General features: G+C 37.8%; 2 long non-coding RNA genes, 6 other non-coding genes and 2 pseudogenes across 8 annotated transcripts; 8 read left to right on the forward strand and 2 right to left on the reverse strand.

The window, feature by feature from the left end:
* Nucleotides 1–1,045: 1,045 nt before the first annotated feature.
* On the reverse strand, nucleotides 1,046–1,164 carry LOC149879845 (5S ribosomal RNA). The gene has a single exon (XR_016446606.1). It is a non-coding gene; the product is annotated as a 5S ribosomal RNA (ribosomal RNA).
* Nucleotides 1,165–1,971: 807 nt separating this feature from the next.
* Nucleotides 1,972–2,376, forward strand: LOC149879846 (late histone H2B.L4 pseudogene; annotated as a pseudogene).
* A 2,605-nt stretch (nucleotides 2,377–4,981) lies between these two features.
* Nucleotides 4,982–7,604, forward strand: LOC149879847 (uncharacterized). Its single transcript, XR_016446226.1, has 4 exons — nucleotides 4,982–5,201; nucleotides 5,383–5,541; nucleotides 6,210–6,274; nucleotides 6,542–7,604. It is a non-coding gene; the product is annotated as an uncharacterized LOC149879847 (long non-coding RNA).
* LOC149879848 (U2 spliceosomal RNA) lies at nucleotides 7,021–7,212 on the forward strand. Its single transcript, XR_016446676.1, has one exon. It is a non-coding gene; the product is annotated as a U2 spliceosomal RNA (small nuclear RNA).
* LOC149879849 (U1 spliceosomal RNA) lies at nucleotides 7,326–7,489 on the forward strand. The gene has a single exon (XR_016446511.1). It is a non-coding gene; the product is annotated as a U1 spliceosomal RNA (small nuclear RNA).
* Nucleotides 7,605–8,930: 1,326 nt separating the features above from the next.
* On the reverse strand, nucleotides 8,931–9,049 carry LOC149879850 (5S ribosomal RNA). Its single transcript, XR_016446607.1, has one exon. It is a non-coding gene; the product is annotated as a 5S ribosomal RNA (ribosomal RNA).
* An 807-nt stretch (nucleotides 9,050–9,856) lies between these two features.
* Nucleotides 9,857–10,261, forward strand: LOC149879851 (late histone H2B.L4 pseudogene; annotated as a pseudogene).
* A 2,605-nt stretch (nucleotides 10,262–12,866) lies between these two features.
* On the forward strand, nucleotides 12,867–15,489 carry LOC149879852 (uncharacterized). The gene is made up of 4 exons (XR_016446225.1): nucleotides 12,867–13,086; nucleotides 13,268–13,426; nucleotides 14,095–14,159; nucleotides 14,427–15,489. It is a non-coding gene; the product is annotated as an uncharacterized LOC149879852 (long non-coding RNA).
* On the forward strand, nucleotides 14,906–15,097 carry LOC149879853 (U2 spliceosomal RNA). Its single transcript, XR_016446677.1, has one exon. It is a non-coding gene; the product is annotated as a U2 spliceosomal RNA (small nuclear RNA).
* On the forward strand, nucleotides 15,211–15,374 carry LOC149879854 (U1 spliceosomal RNA). Its single transcript, XR_016446512.1, has one exon. It is a non-coding gene; the product is annotated as a U1 spliceosomal RNA (small nuclear RNA).
* Nucleotides 15,490–15,953: the final 464 nt, after the last annotated feature.

Below are 15,953 nucleotides of genomic sequence, written 5' to 3' on the forward strand. Positions count from 1 at the left end.
ATGACAACGATGAAGATAACAATAACGACAATAACAAAAGTTAACGATAGCATCGATAAACTAACGATAATAGTAATACCGACAATAGCAACGACCACAAAAAAATAAGCATTAGCAATAACGATCTAACAGTAACGATAGTAACAACAACAGCAGCAGCAACAAAAGCAACAATTGTCAACCATTTATGCATATCGCATATTGGATTCTGGTGCGGTGAAATGCATTCTTTTACTACCGTTCATTATTTTCATGAAAACAGCTCTGATTCCTACGTGTTGATCTTAGAAAGAAAAGACAACGACCGAAACATTTTGGCAAGTTGACACGTCAATACGCAACGTTGCCAGAGATACGTAACGACGATTGACGAATCTTATAAATTTTTGCTCTTCAAAGCTAGTTTTGCAGTCTTTTCGTCATTTCGACAAAACTAGGGAACATCGACATCGTGCAACTTTAGACTTGCGAGGGTTTCTTTCATGGCCGCCGAGAGGACGGGGAAGATTCCCGGGTATCCCCGTGTATCTACAAACGATTTTTTAAAAACCATTTTTTAAAAGATTTAAATAGTTTTGACTTTTAAAAGATTTCATTCACTTTCGTTTTTAATTTTTAATGACCAGAGCACACTTCTATTGGTCCTGGGTATGTAATTGATCACAACGAGGGCCCCTTAAGAAAACTTCCCCTGGGCCCGAAATTTCTCTCGGTGACTATGGTGGCTATAGTCCCTTTAACCGTTGCCCTTGTTGTTCAGCATCAAAACTAGCTTTCTGGCTCTTGTGCGAGGAAAAAGAGCGCCATTTTCTTTCCCTCAGAGATGCGGAGACGGAAGAAGCGCCCTCACACACCTTTCGACCAGTCGCTCCCCTTTCGATCGACACCACCCAGGCAGGCACGCGTTTATGCATATTCTTTTGCAGGGGATGAGTTCTGTGTATCTTGGAGTCAACTGAAAAAGCAGATTTTGTAAAGAAAAGGGAGTCCCCTTTGGCGATTTATTTATTTATTTATTTTTTTTTTTTTCGTAAACGGTTGCAAAAGCCTACGGCACCAGGAGTTCCCAGGCGGTCACCCATCCAAGTACTACCCTGGCCCGACGATGCTTAACTTCCGTGATCGGACGAGAACGGGTGTATTCACCGTGGTATGGTCGTAGGCAACAGTTTACGGGTTTAATTCAAAATTTAAAGTTTCTAACGCCTTAACAATAATTTTTAACAGATGTGTGGCTATGAAAATAGCCTTTTGTGTTGTTTATACCGCCGTTTACTGGGCTGCTGGCTTTGGAACCTTCTCGTTCTTTTTGGGAAGCAACACAGCTTGAATGTTTGGCAACACACCGCCGCTCGCAATTGTAACACCTGACAACAACTTGTTTAACTCTTCGTCGTTGCGAACAGCTAGCTGTAAGTGACGAGGAATGATCCTGGCTTTTTTGTTATCGCGTGCAGCATTACCAGCTAACTCTAAGATTTCGGCGGAGAGGTATTCCAAAACTGCAGCTAAGTAGACCGGTGCGCCTGAACCGATGCGATTGGCGTAATGTCCTTTGCGCAAAAATCGGTGAACGCGACCAACAGGAAACTGAAGACCCGCTCTGAAAGATCGAGTTTTTGCCTTGGCCTTAGCTTTTCCTCCTTTTCCACGTCCTGACATTTTATTTTCTAACACAAGCAGAGACAGACAGACAGACGGACCAGAGATCTCGTGCGCCTTTTTTTTATTTTAAACAGCAAAAAGTTTGCTATTCTTATCAAAATAGAGTGGTCTCAAAGTCAACCTTTTTTTAACCAATAGTAAAAAAGAAATAAACGATGCTCAAACAACTTAATCTTTTAAGAACCAATAGAAGTGCATATGACGCAAGAGTTTTCAAGTTGGAGGCTACAACTTTATCTTAAATTAAATCCAGTTGCAATGCAATGAAAACAAACGAAAAGAATTTTTACTGTTAGGCCCGTCGAAATGTCAGACGCACCAAAAACCGGAGGAAAACAAGCGCCAAAGGTGGCGAAAAAAGGCGAGAAGCGCGCCGGTAAGAAAGGTGGTAAAATCGCTGGAACTGGTGACAAGAAGCGCAAGAGAAAGAGACGAGAGTCTTATGCCATTTACATTTACAACGTCCTGAAGCAAGTTCACCCTGATGTCGGTGTTTCTTCTAAAGCAATGAGCATCATGAATTCTTTCGTGAACGACATTTTCGAAAGAATTGCTTCTGAAGCTTCGCGGCTCGCCCTTCAAAATAAGAAATCTACGATCTCTTCGCGTGAAATTCAAACCGCCGTGCGCCTTTTACTTCCCGGTGAACTTGCTAAACACGCTGTGAGCGAAGGCACCAAGGCTGTTACCAAGTACACCAGCAGTAAGTAAATCAAAATCCGCTCAAACGGCTATTTTTATAGCCACACATCTTTTAAAAACATTAGACGCATTAACGAAATAGGTTCAAATGAAAATGTCTGTTGCAATCGCTATATTTAATTTTGCAAACAATGCCAAGTGCAGAATAACTAAACTAGCTGCTAAAATAAAACACTTAAACTGCTGCATCCGTCCTAGGCTATGAACAACTTAAAACCTTTTTTTTTCTTCTTCAAAATTGCTCTCAAACTCCCCTTTTCTAGAATATACATCGACCTAAAAAGCACGGAACAGTTACCGGTGAGGTTACTGTGACTTTCAAACTCAATTAGTGTAGTTGTTACTACCTGGCAAAGTCCTAAATGCCGCGCAACGTTTTAAAGAAATGTGTGCCTATGAAAATAGCCGTTTGATGAAGGATTGAGCAGTACAGGTTATTTCTTGTCCACTTTTGCGGTGGCACTCTTTGCAGCGACTTTCTTCTTAGGTGCTGTTTCAGCTTTCTTTACCGCGGGTTTTTTAGCAACCGGTAGCTTGGCGCTCTTTTTCACTGGAGCGCATGAAATAGCACCAGCGCGACTAATCTTAGTGAGAGCAGTTCTACTTTTGAAAGTATATGAGCAACGCTGGCTTCTAAAAATCCATTAGTCGATTGTCGCTATACCTATGCTGCCACGCAAACTCAATAGTGGTGGGGATCACAAACACGCAAGATAGTACGACTGCAAGAATATTTAATGCGTTGGCAAAGTGTTCAAAGTATTCAAACGTTGTCAGCAAAGTTGTTACATCAACGGGTAAAGAAAACTGACGTTCTGTAAAGCTATCAAAATGTATCAAGGTGTAGAAAAAGTCTAATTAAAACAGTTAATAGTACCGCTGTCATTTTGTAGATGATTTTTTATGGATTATGTTAGTTATGGAAAAATAATTGGTGCATGAAAGGGTCAATGGGATAGTTACGAAACTACAAATGTTCTAAATGTTTGTAAGAAAATAAGACCGAGGAAGTAGACACAATGTAATATCGTCAGTACAAATCATAATCTGATCACAATCGGAAAAAAAAAGAAGAAGAATACAGTTTTGTTTGTAAACTTTTTTTTAATGACTCATAAAAAGGCTTGGGTACTAGTGATAACCCACAAGCTCTAAAATATCTAAAAAGATGCACTGTCTTCCGACCAGAGTTTCGGCACGGAAAAAACACATACTACAATTTAGTCACTGTGTATTAAGGTATGCATCAAATACTTGCCAATCGCGTTTCGTTCATTTCGGGGTTTCGGGAAGGGGAATGATAAAAAAAAAAAAAAGAAAGAACTCGCAACTGAGCGTCCGCGGTGCACCCATCTTACTAGGCTGCGCGAGTAAGCAGAAACCGTTACTATGCTCTTAGCTAAACCAATGATATTTATACTAACTAGATGTAAAACTTCAAATAAATTCAGTAAGAAAAAGTGAAGCAAGTTTTTTAAGTTTTTAAAGCCGGTAGCCGCTTTATTTAAACTGACAATAATTCGTTTGTTTTAATCGATGTTTTTATGATTCTGGCTGGCAAAAAAAAACTTGCTTGGCAAAAAAATATGCTTCACTGCGAAAGCGCGAGTTAAATATCTAGTTAATATACACCTAACCGCAAAATTAACGCACCACATACATTTCGATTTATTTTAATTGTGGTCATATATTTTGACAAACGTGTTAAGAATAGAACACATGAACACAGTTATTTCGATGGTAATAATAAAAGCGACTTTGAGGATGGTGAGAAAAGAAAAGAAAAGAAAGAAAAACAAACTAAAACTAGAAATATGGTAAGTAATAAAATTAAGGTAAGTAACAAAATAAACTAAGATGATTATTGTTGTTATGCACACTAATACAGCTTAAAATGTAACATTTTTGACTTATCAATATCTAGCGTTGCCACATCTTGATGTTGTTGCAGCCAGACAGCACCGTGGATTTCTTTCAATTAGAGGTGTAATCGTTTCTTGAAGGATATCTTCACATACGCGGATAAGACTTTGTCGCAACTCGTCTAAGGTGGTGGATGTTGACTTCTAACACAGCGTGCCATTATGCCCCAAAGATGCTCTATTGGGTTCATATCTGGACTGCAAGCCGGCCACTCCAAAACTTGAATAGTAGCATTTTGTAAGTATTCAGTAACAACATGCGCCGTATGTGGTCTAGCATTATCCTACATAAGAAAGAATCCATCTCCCATGAACGATGCAAGAGGTACCAAAAAAGGTTTTAAAATGTCTGCTTATGTATCGTTGAGAAGTCAGAACAGACGTGTTGCTCAAATGACAGTTATCATTGAGCAACACATCTGTTCATACTAACTTTATACATACTTTTCTTTTAAAAGTGAGGTTTGGTTACAGCAAAACGTGCTGCTTATGAAAAGCTGCTACAATTTGGAAACTAAAACGGAATAAAGCCTACAAATGACGTCACAATAAACATTATTATCGACTTTGTATTTGATAAATCCGGGAAATACGTAATATTTTTCAAAATAAGTCGGAATTTATAAGTGGTGCGTTAATTTTGCGGTAAAGTGCATATCATTGAGTTTAACAACGGTGCAGTGGCTACGCGCAGTCCTACTGAAATTTTTGGTGTTGGCGTAGCGTCAAGAGCAGAAAAGGTGCTTTTAGCTTGTTTCGAAAAAAAAAAAAAAGAAAAAAAAAAAAGGGAAACTAAACAAATTAAATCCTGTTTTATCTTCTCATACAGTAGCTGATGCCAAAACCAAGACAAGTGACAAGTTTAGAGGAGTTCACACAGTTTTTTTAACGATTTATCAAGAATGCTTTAAGGTAACAGAAAGTACTGTGCTATTTTATTTTCAATCTTTTCACCTTATTTTGGTGTTTGTGTTTTAAAATTTGAAGCAGTTTAACCCCTATTGTTGTGCCCACTTTACTTTTTCAAGTCTTCAAATACTTAAGAATAGTTTCTGATGAAAAAATCCTTTCAAAAATAAATTTCCATTTTTAGAAGCATCAACTTTATGAAGGAGTAGTTACAAAAGACTTTCATGAGTGCAGTTACAGAGTTTGTTCTGAGTTCCTGGATTATCCAGAATGCAAGTTGCAATACTCTTTAGAGCATCACACTCAATGAATAAGAAGTGGGAAATTCTTCTTGATTTTATTGGTGAGTGAAACAGAAATAGCATCTTTCTAAGACTTTTACCTATTTCTTTAGTTTGTTCATAGCTTTGTTTCATTTACAGTTATACTGACACAACCCCAATAAAGTAATGCTTAATTAGGTATGCTTTTCACTGGACAATCTATAGCTTCTTTGGAATGATCCCTTTAATTCGATTAAAGATATGCGATAAAATTTTTAAAAAATTACATACTCATTACATTTTGAAGCGAACCTTTTGTTTGGCTTTCTCATATAACATTTTATAGAGTTACTACTAAAGTTAACTCAGCCTCAGGTAGCAAGTCTGATTATTGAAAATAAATTATTGAAAGAGAATTTTGAGTGTTGTCCTGGGGCAAGGTTAAGGGTTAAGTTAGGTTAGCAGAGCATATAATATTGAAGCAGTTAAAGTTTCAAGAAAAAGGTAAGTCATGTTTCTTCGATAGTTTACCACAACCATTTTTTAAAAGTGGTAGTTTGAAAAAGTCGACCTTTAGCCAACAAGTAAACATTTTTTTTAACTGACTTGGGAATTATATTTTTAAGTTTATTCTCCATCAATCCTGAGCTTCTAAGTTGTACGCAAATACATTTGCAGGCTTAATTTAGGTTAGGTAATATGTTAAAAAATGTAATATTTAAAAAAAATACTTTGCTTATTGTTCCAGGTCTCATTAACTTTTACCACACTCTGCGAGTTTGTGATTGGAAAAATGCAGATACAGTGTGCAAGGTATGTATGCTTTACTTTTGCTAACCTAATGCTGTGTCGATTTAGTGTCATAAATTTTTTCATTTTCCATTTGTCATTTGATATTTTGTCAGTGGATGTTTTAGGTCACTTTTTAAAATTGTTTTACCTTTTTGTCAGTAAACATTTAAAGTGTTCATTTCTTGCAATGACTAAAGTATCTGAAAAATATTTTCTTGCTACTCAGTTTAAATTCTTAACTTAATTTGCACCATCCCAATTTTTAAACTTTCAAGCTTGTTTTTTTAGACTTTGTGAGGAATTACTACTTGGGAAAGGGTCGAGGCTAATGACAAGCAAGTCCTCCTAAACTCTGCTGTTTCTTGGCGACCCTGGTGATGAATTAAAGTACTGTCATTACAACAGTTGAAAAGAACATTTAAATACAGAGGTTCTCAAAATGCTTTTTGACAGAGAAATCTGTCGGACGCTCATATACAGAGTTGATTTTCAGTTGTTCAACTTGGCCTTTGATCACATCTGCTGCCCAGCGTTAAATTTAAAAGCCTTTAAACGTTTTTTATGTTTTGGTTAATTGGGTTATTTTTGAAAGAAGCTGGGTTATTTTTGAAAAAAAGCCCAAATGTTTTAGAGTGAAATTGATGCAGTACAAGAAAGCCATGTTTTCATCGTTGAAACTTAAAGTTACCCATCGACTTGATCATTCAAATGTCCACAAGTTTTTTCGTTGAGAGGGAGGGAGCCGGGACAAACTCGTTGCAAAAAGTATCGCTTCTCGGCCTAATGGCTAAGATCAAGTGTAGTATCTGTTCTTATCAGTTTAATATCTGGTACGCCGGCATAGTCCGGCTCATATATTAATCTGATTTTTGGCATTTGGTCAAGGGATCGTAGGTTTACCTCGCCCTGACCGCGGGTTGCCTCGGCGTTGCACTACTGCTGAGCGCGGCCCATACTATAGAGAAGGAAAAAAAAAATAAAGCAAACAAACGGGACGATGCGGTGTGCAATCGAAAACCCACAATTGAGAAGATTGGGGCACGTCCGAGGCTGCCCACACAACGGGAAAAGCATACTTACCTGACGGGGAAGTAAACCTGATCAACATGGGGCTTCTTCCAGGGTGAGGCTCTTGCATTGCACTTCGCCTGGGCTGACCCCTGCGATTACCGCTAACGTCGGTAACTCGACCGTACAATTTCTGGTAGTGGGGGCCTGCGTTCGCGCTCGCCCCCTCCTCTAACGACTTAAAAAAAAAACCTCTCCTCTCACCCCTAAGAGTCTACTGCATATTTTGAGAGGCGCATACAAAGTCTGCTATAAGTGCAAATAAATTTTATTTATTTCAAAAGTTGTTGTTTTTTTTTTTTGTTTTTTTTGTGTGTATAAAATCAATAAAAATCTAAGAATCGCAAATAGGCAACCAAATAAGCATAGGAGCGACGAGAATCGTTTCAACGTGACAACCAGCAAGCGTGATCGACCGGTTACAATCCCGGAAATCACTCGACGGCGGAACAAAAGTGACAGTCACAACAGTGAAAACGAGTTGCTGTAATAAAAAAAACAATGACGATAATAATAGTTAAAATAACAAACAGTAGCAATAAGAAAATCGATATCAATAGTGATAACGAAAATAATGACAACGATGAAGATAACAATAACGACAATAACAAAAGTTAACGATAGCATCGATAAACTAACGATAATAGTAATACCGACAATAGCAACGACCACAAAAAAATAAGCATTAGCAATAACGATCTAACAGTAACGATAGTAACAACAACAGCAGCAGCAACAAAAGCAACAATTGTCAACCATTTATGCATATCGCATATTGGATTCTGGTGCGGTGAAATGCATTCTTTTACTACCGTTCATTATTTTCATGAAAACAGCTCTGATTCCTACGTGTTGATCTTAGAAAGAAAAGACAACGACCGAAACATTTTGGCAAGTTGACACGTCAATACGCAACGTTGCCAGAGATACGTAACGACGATTGACGAATCTTATAAATTTTTGCTCTTCAAAGCTAGTTTTGCAGTCTTTTCGTCATTTCGACAAAACTAGGGAACATCGACATCGTGCAACTTTAGACTTGCGAGGGTTTCTTTCATGGCCGCCGAGAGGACGGGGAAGATTCCCGGGTATCCCCGTGTATCTACAAACGATTTTTTAAAAACCATTTTTTAAAAGATTTAAATAGTTTTGACTTTTAAAAGATTTCATTCACTTTCGTTTTTAATTTTTAATGACCAGAGCACACTTCTATTGGTCCTGGGTATGTAATTGATCACAACGAGGGCCCCTTAAGAAAACTTCCCCTGGGCCCGAAATTTCTCTCGGTGACTATGGTGGCTATAGTCCCTTTAACCGTTGCCCTTGTTGTTCAGCATCAAAACTAGCTTTCTGGCTCTTGTGCGAGGAAAAAGAGCGCCATTTTCTTTCCCTCAGAGATGCGGAGACGGAAGAAGCGCCCTCACACACCTTTCGACCAGTCGCTCCCCTTTCGATCGACACCACCCAGGCAGGCACGCGTTTATGCATATTCTTTTGCAGGGGATGAGTTCTGTGTATCTTAGAGTCAACTGAAAAAGCAGATTTTGTAAAGAAAAGGGAGTCCCCTTTGGCGACTTTTTTTTTTTTTTTTTTCGTAAACGGTTGCAAAAGCCTACGGCACCAGGAGTTCCCAGGCGGTCACCCATCCAAGTACTACCCTGGCCCGACGATGCTTAACTTCCGTGATCGGACGAGAACGGGTGTATTCACCGTGGTATGGTCGTAGGCAACAGTTTACGGGTTTAATTCAAAATTTAAAGTTTCTAACGCCTTAACAATAATTTTTAACAGATGTGTGGCTATGAAAATAGCCTTTTGTGTTGTTTATACCGCCGTTTACTGGGCTGCTGGCTTTGGAACCTTCTCGTTCTTTTTGGGAAGCAACACAGCTTGAATGTTTGGCAACACACCGCCGCTCGCAATTGTAACACCTGACAACAACTTGTTTAACTCTTCGTCGTTGCGAACAGCTAGCTGTAAGTGACGAGGAATGATCCTGGCTTTTTTGTTATCGCGTGCAGCATTACCAGCTAACTCTAAGATTTCGGCGGAGAGGTATTCCAAAACTGCAGCTAAGTAGACCGGTGCGCCTGAACCGATGCGATTGGCGTAATGTCCTTTGCGCAAAAATCGGTGAACGCGACCAACAGGAAACTGAAGACCCGCTCTGAAAGATCGAGTTTTTGCCTTGGCCTTAGCTTTTCCTCCTTTTCCACGTCCTGACATTTTATTTTCTAACACAAGCAGAGACAGACAGACAGACGGACCAGAGATCTCGTGCGCCTTTTTTTTATTTTAAACAGCAAAAAGTTTGCTATTCTTATCAAAATAGAGTGGTCTCAAAGTCAACCTTTTTTTAACCAATAGTAAAAAAGAAATAAACGATGCTCAAACAACTTAATCTTTTAAGAACCAATAGAAGTGCATATGACGCAAGAGTTTTCAAGTTGGAGGCTACAACTTTATCTTAAATTAAATCCAGTTGCAATGCAATGAAAACAAACGAAAAGAATTTTTACTGTTAGGCCCGTCGAAATGTCAGACGCACCAAAAACCGGAGGAAAACAAGCGCCAAAGGTGGCGAAAAAAGGCGAGAAGCGCGCCGGTAAGAAAGGTGGTAAAATCGCTGGAACTGGTGACAAGAAGCGCAAGAGAAAGAGACGAGAGTCTTATGCCATTTACATTTACAACGTCCTGAAGCAAGTTCACCCTGATGTCGGTGTTTCTTCTAAAGCAATGAGCATCATGAATTCTTTCGTGAACGACATTTTCGAAAGAATTGCTTCTGAAGCTTCGCGGCTCGCCCTTCAAAATAAGAAATCTACGATCTCTTCGCGTGAAATTCAAACCGCCGTGCGCCTTTTACTTCCCGGTGAACTTGCTAAACACGCTGTGAGCGAAGGCACCAAGGCTGTTACCAAGTACACCAGCAGTAAGTAAATCAAAATCCGCTCAAACGGCTATTTTTATAGCCACACATCTTTTAAAAACATTAGACGCATTAACGAAATAGGTTCAAATGAAAATGTCTGTTGCAATCGCTATATTTAATTTTGCAAACAATGCCAAGTGCAGAATAACTAAACTAGCTGCTAAAATAAAACACTTAAACTGCTGCATCCGTCCTAGGCTATGAACAACTTAAAACCTTTTTTTTTCTTCTTCAAAATTGCTCTCAAACTCCCCTTTTCTAGAATATACATCGACCTAAAAAGCACGGAACAGTTACCGGTGAGGTTACTGTGACTTTCAAACTCAATTAGTGTAGTTGTTACTACCTGGCAAAGTCCTAAATGCCGCGCAACGTTTTAAAGAAATGTGTGCCTATGAAAATAGCCGTTTGATGAAGGATTGAGCAGTACAGGTTATTTCTTGTCCACTTTTGCGGTGGCACTCTTTGCAGCGACTTTCTTCTTAGGTGCTGTTTCAGCTTTCTTTACCGCGGGTTTTTTAGCAACCGGTAGCTTGGCGCTCTTTTTCACTGGAGCGCATGAAATAGCACCAGCGCGACTAATCTTAGTGAGAGCAGTTCTACTTTTGAAAGTATATGAGCAACGCTGGCTTCTAAAAATCCATTAGTCGATTGTCGCTATACCTATGCTGCCACGCAAACTCAATAGTGGTGGGGATCACAAACACGCAAGATAGTACGACTGCAAGAATATTTAATGCGTTGGCAAAGTGTTCAAAGTATTCAAACGTTGTCAGCAAAGTTGTTACATCAACGGGTAAAGAAAACTGACGTTCTGTAAAGCTATCAAAATGTATCAAGGTGTAGAAAAAGTCTAATTAAAACAGTTAATAGTACCGCTGTCATTTTGTAGATGATTTTTTATGGATTATGTTAGTTATGGAAAAATAATTGGTGCATGAAAGGGTCAATGGGATAGTTACGAAACTACAAATGTTCTAAATGTTTGTAAGAAAATAAGACCGAGGAAGTAGACACAATGTAATATCGTCAGTACAAATCATAATCTGATCACAATCGGAAAAAAAAAGAAGAAGAATACAGTTTTGTTTGTAAACTTTTTTTTAATGACTCATAAAAAGGCTTGGGTACTAGTGATAACCCACAAGCTCTAAAATATCTAAAAAGATGCACTGTCTTCCGACCAGAGTTTCGGCACGGAAAAAACACATACTACAATTTAGTCACTGTGTATTAAGGTATGCATCAAATACTTGCCAATCGCGTTTCGTTCATTTCGGGGTTTCGGGAAGGGGAATGATAAAAAAAAAAAAAAGAAAGAACTCGCAACTGAGCGTCCGCGGTGCACCCATCTTACTAGGCTGCGCGAGTAAGCAGAAACCGTTACTATGCTCTTAGCTAAACCAATGATATTTATACTAACTAGATGTAAAACTTCAAATAAATTCAGTAAGAAAAAGTGAAGCAAGTTTTTTAAGTTTTTAAAGCCGGTAGCCGCTTTATTTAAACTGACAATAATTCGTTTGTTTTAATCGATGTTTTTATGATTCTGGCTGGCAAAAAAAAACTTGCTTGGCAAAAAAATATGCTTCACTGCGAAAGCGCGAGTTAAATATCTAGTTAATATACACCTAACCGCAAAATTAACGCACCACATACATTTCGATTTATTTTAATTGTGGTCATATATTTTGACAAACGTGTTAAGAATAGAACACATGAACACAGTTATTTCGATGGTAATAATAAAAGCGACTTTGAGGATGGTGAGAAAAGAAAAGAAAAGAAAGAAAAACAAACTAAAACTAGAAATATGGTAAGTAATAAAATTAAGGTAAGTAACAAAATAAACTAAGATGATTATTGTTGTTATGCACACTAATACAGCTTAAAATGTAACATTTTTGACTTATCAATATCTAGCGTTGCCACATCTTGATGTTGTTGCAGCCAGACAGCACCGTGGATTTCTTTCAATTAGAGGTGTAATCGTTTCTTGAAGGATATCTTCACATACGCGGATAAGACTTTGTCGCAACTCGTCTAAGGTGGTGGATGTTGACTTCTAACACAGCGTGCCATTATGCCCCAAAGATGCTCTATTGGGTTCATATCTGGACTGCAAGCCGGCCACTCCAAAACTTGAATAGTAGCATTTTGTAAGTATTCAGTAACAACATGCGCCGTATGTGGTCTAGCATTATCCTACATAAGAAAGAATCCATCTCCCATGAACGATGCAAGAGGTACCAAAAAAGGTTTTAAAATGTCTGCTTATGTATCGTTGAGAAGTCAGAACAGACGTGTTGCTCAAATGACAGTTATCATTGAGCAACACATCTGTTCATACTAACTTTATACATACTTTTCTTTTAAAAGTGAGGTTTGGTTACAGCAAAACGTGCTGCTTATGAAAAGCTGCTACAATTTGGAAACTAAAACGGAATAAAGCCTACAAATGACGTCACAATAAACATTATTATCGACTTTGTATTTGATAAATCCGGGAAATACGTAATATTTTTCAAAATAAGTCGGAATTTATAAGTGGTGCGTTAATTTTGCGGTAAAGTGCATATCATTGAGTTTAACAACGGTGCAGTGGCTACGCGCAGTCCTACTGAAATTTTTGGTGTTGGCGTAGCGTCAAGAGCAGAAAAGGTGCTTTTAGCTTGTTTCGAAAAAAAAAAAAAAGAAAAAAAAAAAAGGGAAACTAAACAAATTAAATCCTGTTTTATCTTCTCATACAGTAGCTGATGCCAAAACCAAGACAAGTGACAAGTTTAGAGGAGTTCACACAGTTTTTTTAACGATTTATCAAGAATGCTTTAAGGTAACAGAAAGTACTGTGCTATTTTATTTTCAATCTTTTCACCTTATTTTGGTGTTTGTGTTTTAAAATTTGAAGCAGTTTAACCCCTATTGTTGTGCCCACTTTACTTTTTCAAGTCTTCAAATACTTAAGAATAGTTTCTGATGAAAAAATCCTTTCAAAAATAAATTTCCATTTTTAGAAGCATCAACTTTATGAAGGAGTAGTTACAAAAGACTTTCATGAGTGCAGTTACAGAGTTTGTTCTGAGTTCCTGGATTATCCAGAATGCAAGTTGCAATACTCTTTAGAGCATCACACTCAATGAATAAGAAGTGGGAAATTCTTCTTGATTTTATTGGTGAGTGAAACAGAAATAGCATCTTTCTAAGACTTTTACCTATTTCTTTAGTTTGTTCATAGCTTTGTTTCATTTACAGTTATACTGACACAACCCCAATAAAGTAATGCTTAATTAGGTATGCTTTTCACTGGACAATCTATAGCTTCTTTGGAATGATCCCTTTAATTCGATTAAAGATATGCGATAAAATTTTTAAAAAATTACATACTCATTACATTTTGAAGCGAACCTTTTGTTTGGCTTTCTCATATAACATTTTATAGAGTTACTACTAAAGTTAACTCAGCCTCAGGTAGCAAGTCTGATTATTGAAAATAAATTATTGAAAGAGAATTTTGAGTGTTGTCCTGGGGCAAGGTTAAGGGTTAAGTTAGGTTAGCAGAGCATATAATATTGAAGCAGTTAAAGTTTCAAGAAAAAGGTAAGTCATGTTTCTTCGATAGTTTACCACAACCATTTTTTAAAAGTGGTAGTTTGAAAAAGTCGACCTTTAGCCAACAAGTAAACATTTTTTTTAACTGACTTGGGAATTATATTTTTAAGTTTATTCTCCATCAATCCTGAGCTTCTAAGTTGTACGCAAATACATTTGCAGGCTTAATTTAGGTTAGGTAATATGTTAAAAAATGTAATATTTAAAAAAAATACTTTGCTTATTGTTCCAGGTCTCATTAACTTTTACCACACTCTGCGAGTTTGTGATTGGAAAAATGCAGATACAGTGTGCAAGGTATGTATGCTTTACTTTTGCTAACCTAATGCTGTGTCGATTTAGTGTCATAAATTTTTTCATTTTCCATTTGTCATTTGATATTTTGTCAGTGGATGTTTTAGGTCACTTTTTAAAATTGTTTTACCTTTTTGTCAGTAAACATTTAAAGTGTTCATTTCTTGCAATGACTAAAGTATCTGAAAAATATTTTCTTGCTACTCAGTTTAAATTCTTAACTTAATTTGCACCATCCCAATTTTTAAACTTTCAAGCTTGTTTTTTTAGACTTTGTGAGGAATTACTACTTGGGAAAGGGTCGAGGCTAATGACAAGCAAGTCCTCCTAAACTCTGCTGTTTCTTGGCGACCCTGGTGATGAATTAAAGTACTGTCATTACAACAGTTGAAAAGAACATTTAAATACAGAGGTTCTCAAAATGCTTTTTGACAGAGAAATCTGTCGGACGCTCATATACAGAGTTGATTTTCAGTTGTTCAACTTGGCCTTTGATCACATCTGCTGCCCAGCGTTAAATTTAAAAGCCTTTAAACGTTTTTTATGTTTTGGTTAATTGGGTTATTTTTGAAAGAAGCTGGGTTATTTTTGAAAAAAAGCCCAAATGTTTTAGAGTGAAATTGATGCAGTACAAGAAAGCCATGTTTTCATCGTTGAAACTTAAAGTTACCCATCGACTTGATCATTCAAATGTCCACAAGTTTTTTCGTTGAGAGGGAGGGAGCCGGGACAAACTCGTTGCAAAAAGTATCGCTTCTCGGCCTAATGGCTAAGATCAAGTGTAGTATCTGTTCTTATCAGTTTAATATCTGGTACGCCGGCATAGTCCGGCTCATATATTAATCTGATTTTTGGCATTTGGTCAAGGGATCGTAGGTTTACCTCGCCCTGACCGCGGGTTGCCTCGGCGTTGCACTACTGCTGAGCGCGGCCCATACTATAGAGAAGGAAAAAAAAAATAAAGCAAACAAACGGGACGATGCGGTGTGCAATCGAAAACCCACAATTGAGAAGATTGGGGCACGTCCGAGGCTGCCCACACAACGGGAAAAGCATACTTACCTGACGGGGAAGTAAACCTGATCAACATGGGGCTTCTTCCAGGGTGAGGCTCTTGCATTGCACTTCGCCTGGGCTGACCCCTGCGATTACCGCTAACGTCGGTAACTCGACCGTACAATTTCTGGTAGTGGGGGCCTGCGTTCGCGCTCGCCCCCTCCTCTAACGACTTAAAAAAAAAACCTCTCCTCTCACCCCTAAGAGTCTACTGCATATTTTGAGAGGCGCATACAAAGTCTGCTATAAGTGCAAATAAATTTTATTTATTTCAAAAGTTGTTGTTTTTTTTTTTTGTTTTTTTTGTGTGTATAAAATCAATAAAAATCTAAGAATCGCAAATAGGCAACCAAATAAGCATAGGAGCGACGAGAATCGTTTCAACGTGACAACCAGCAAGCGTGATCGACCGGTTACAATCCCGGAAATCACTCGACGGCGGAACAAAAGTGACAGTCACAACAGTGAAAACGAGTTGCTGTAATAAAAAAAACAATGACGATAATAATAGTTAAAATAACAAACAGTAGCAATAAGAAAATCGATATCAATAGTGATAACGAAAATAATGACAACGATGAAGATAACAATAACGACAATAACAAAAGTTAACGATAGCATCGATAAACTAACGATAATAGTAATACCGACAATAGCAACGACCACAAAAAAATAAGCATTAGCAATAACGATCTAACAGTAACGATAGTAACAACAACAGCAGCAGCAACAAAAGCAACA

The sequence above is a fragment of the Hydra viridissima genome, unplaced genomic scaffold (assembly GCF_058129835.1).
Source record: "Hydra viridissima isolate aposymbiotic clone 2 unplaced genomic scaffold, HvirCarnegie_v1 scaffold_13, whole genome shotgun sequence".
NCBI lineage: Eukaryota > Metazoa > Cnidaria > Hydrozoa > Anthoathecata > Hydridae > Hydra > Hydra viridissima.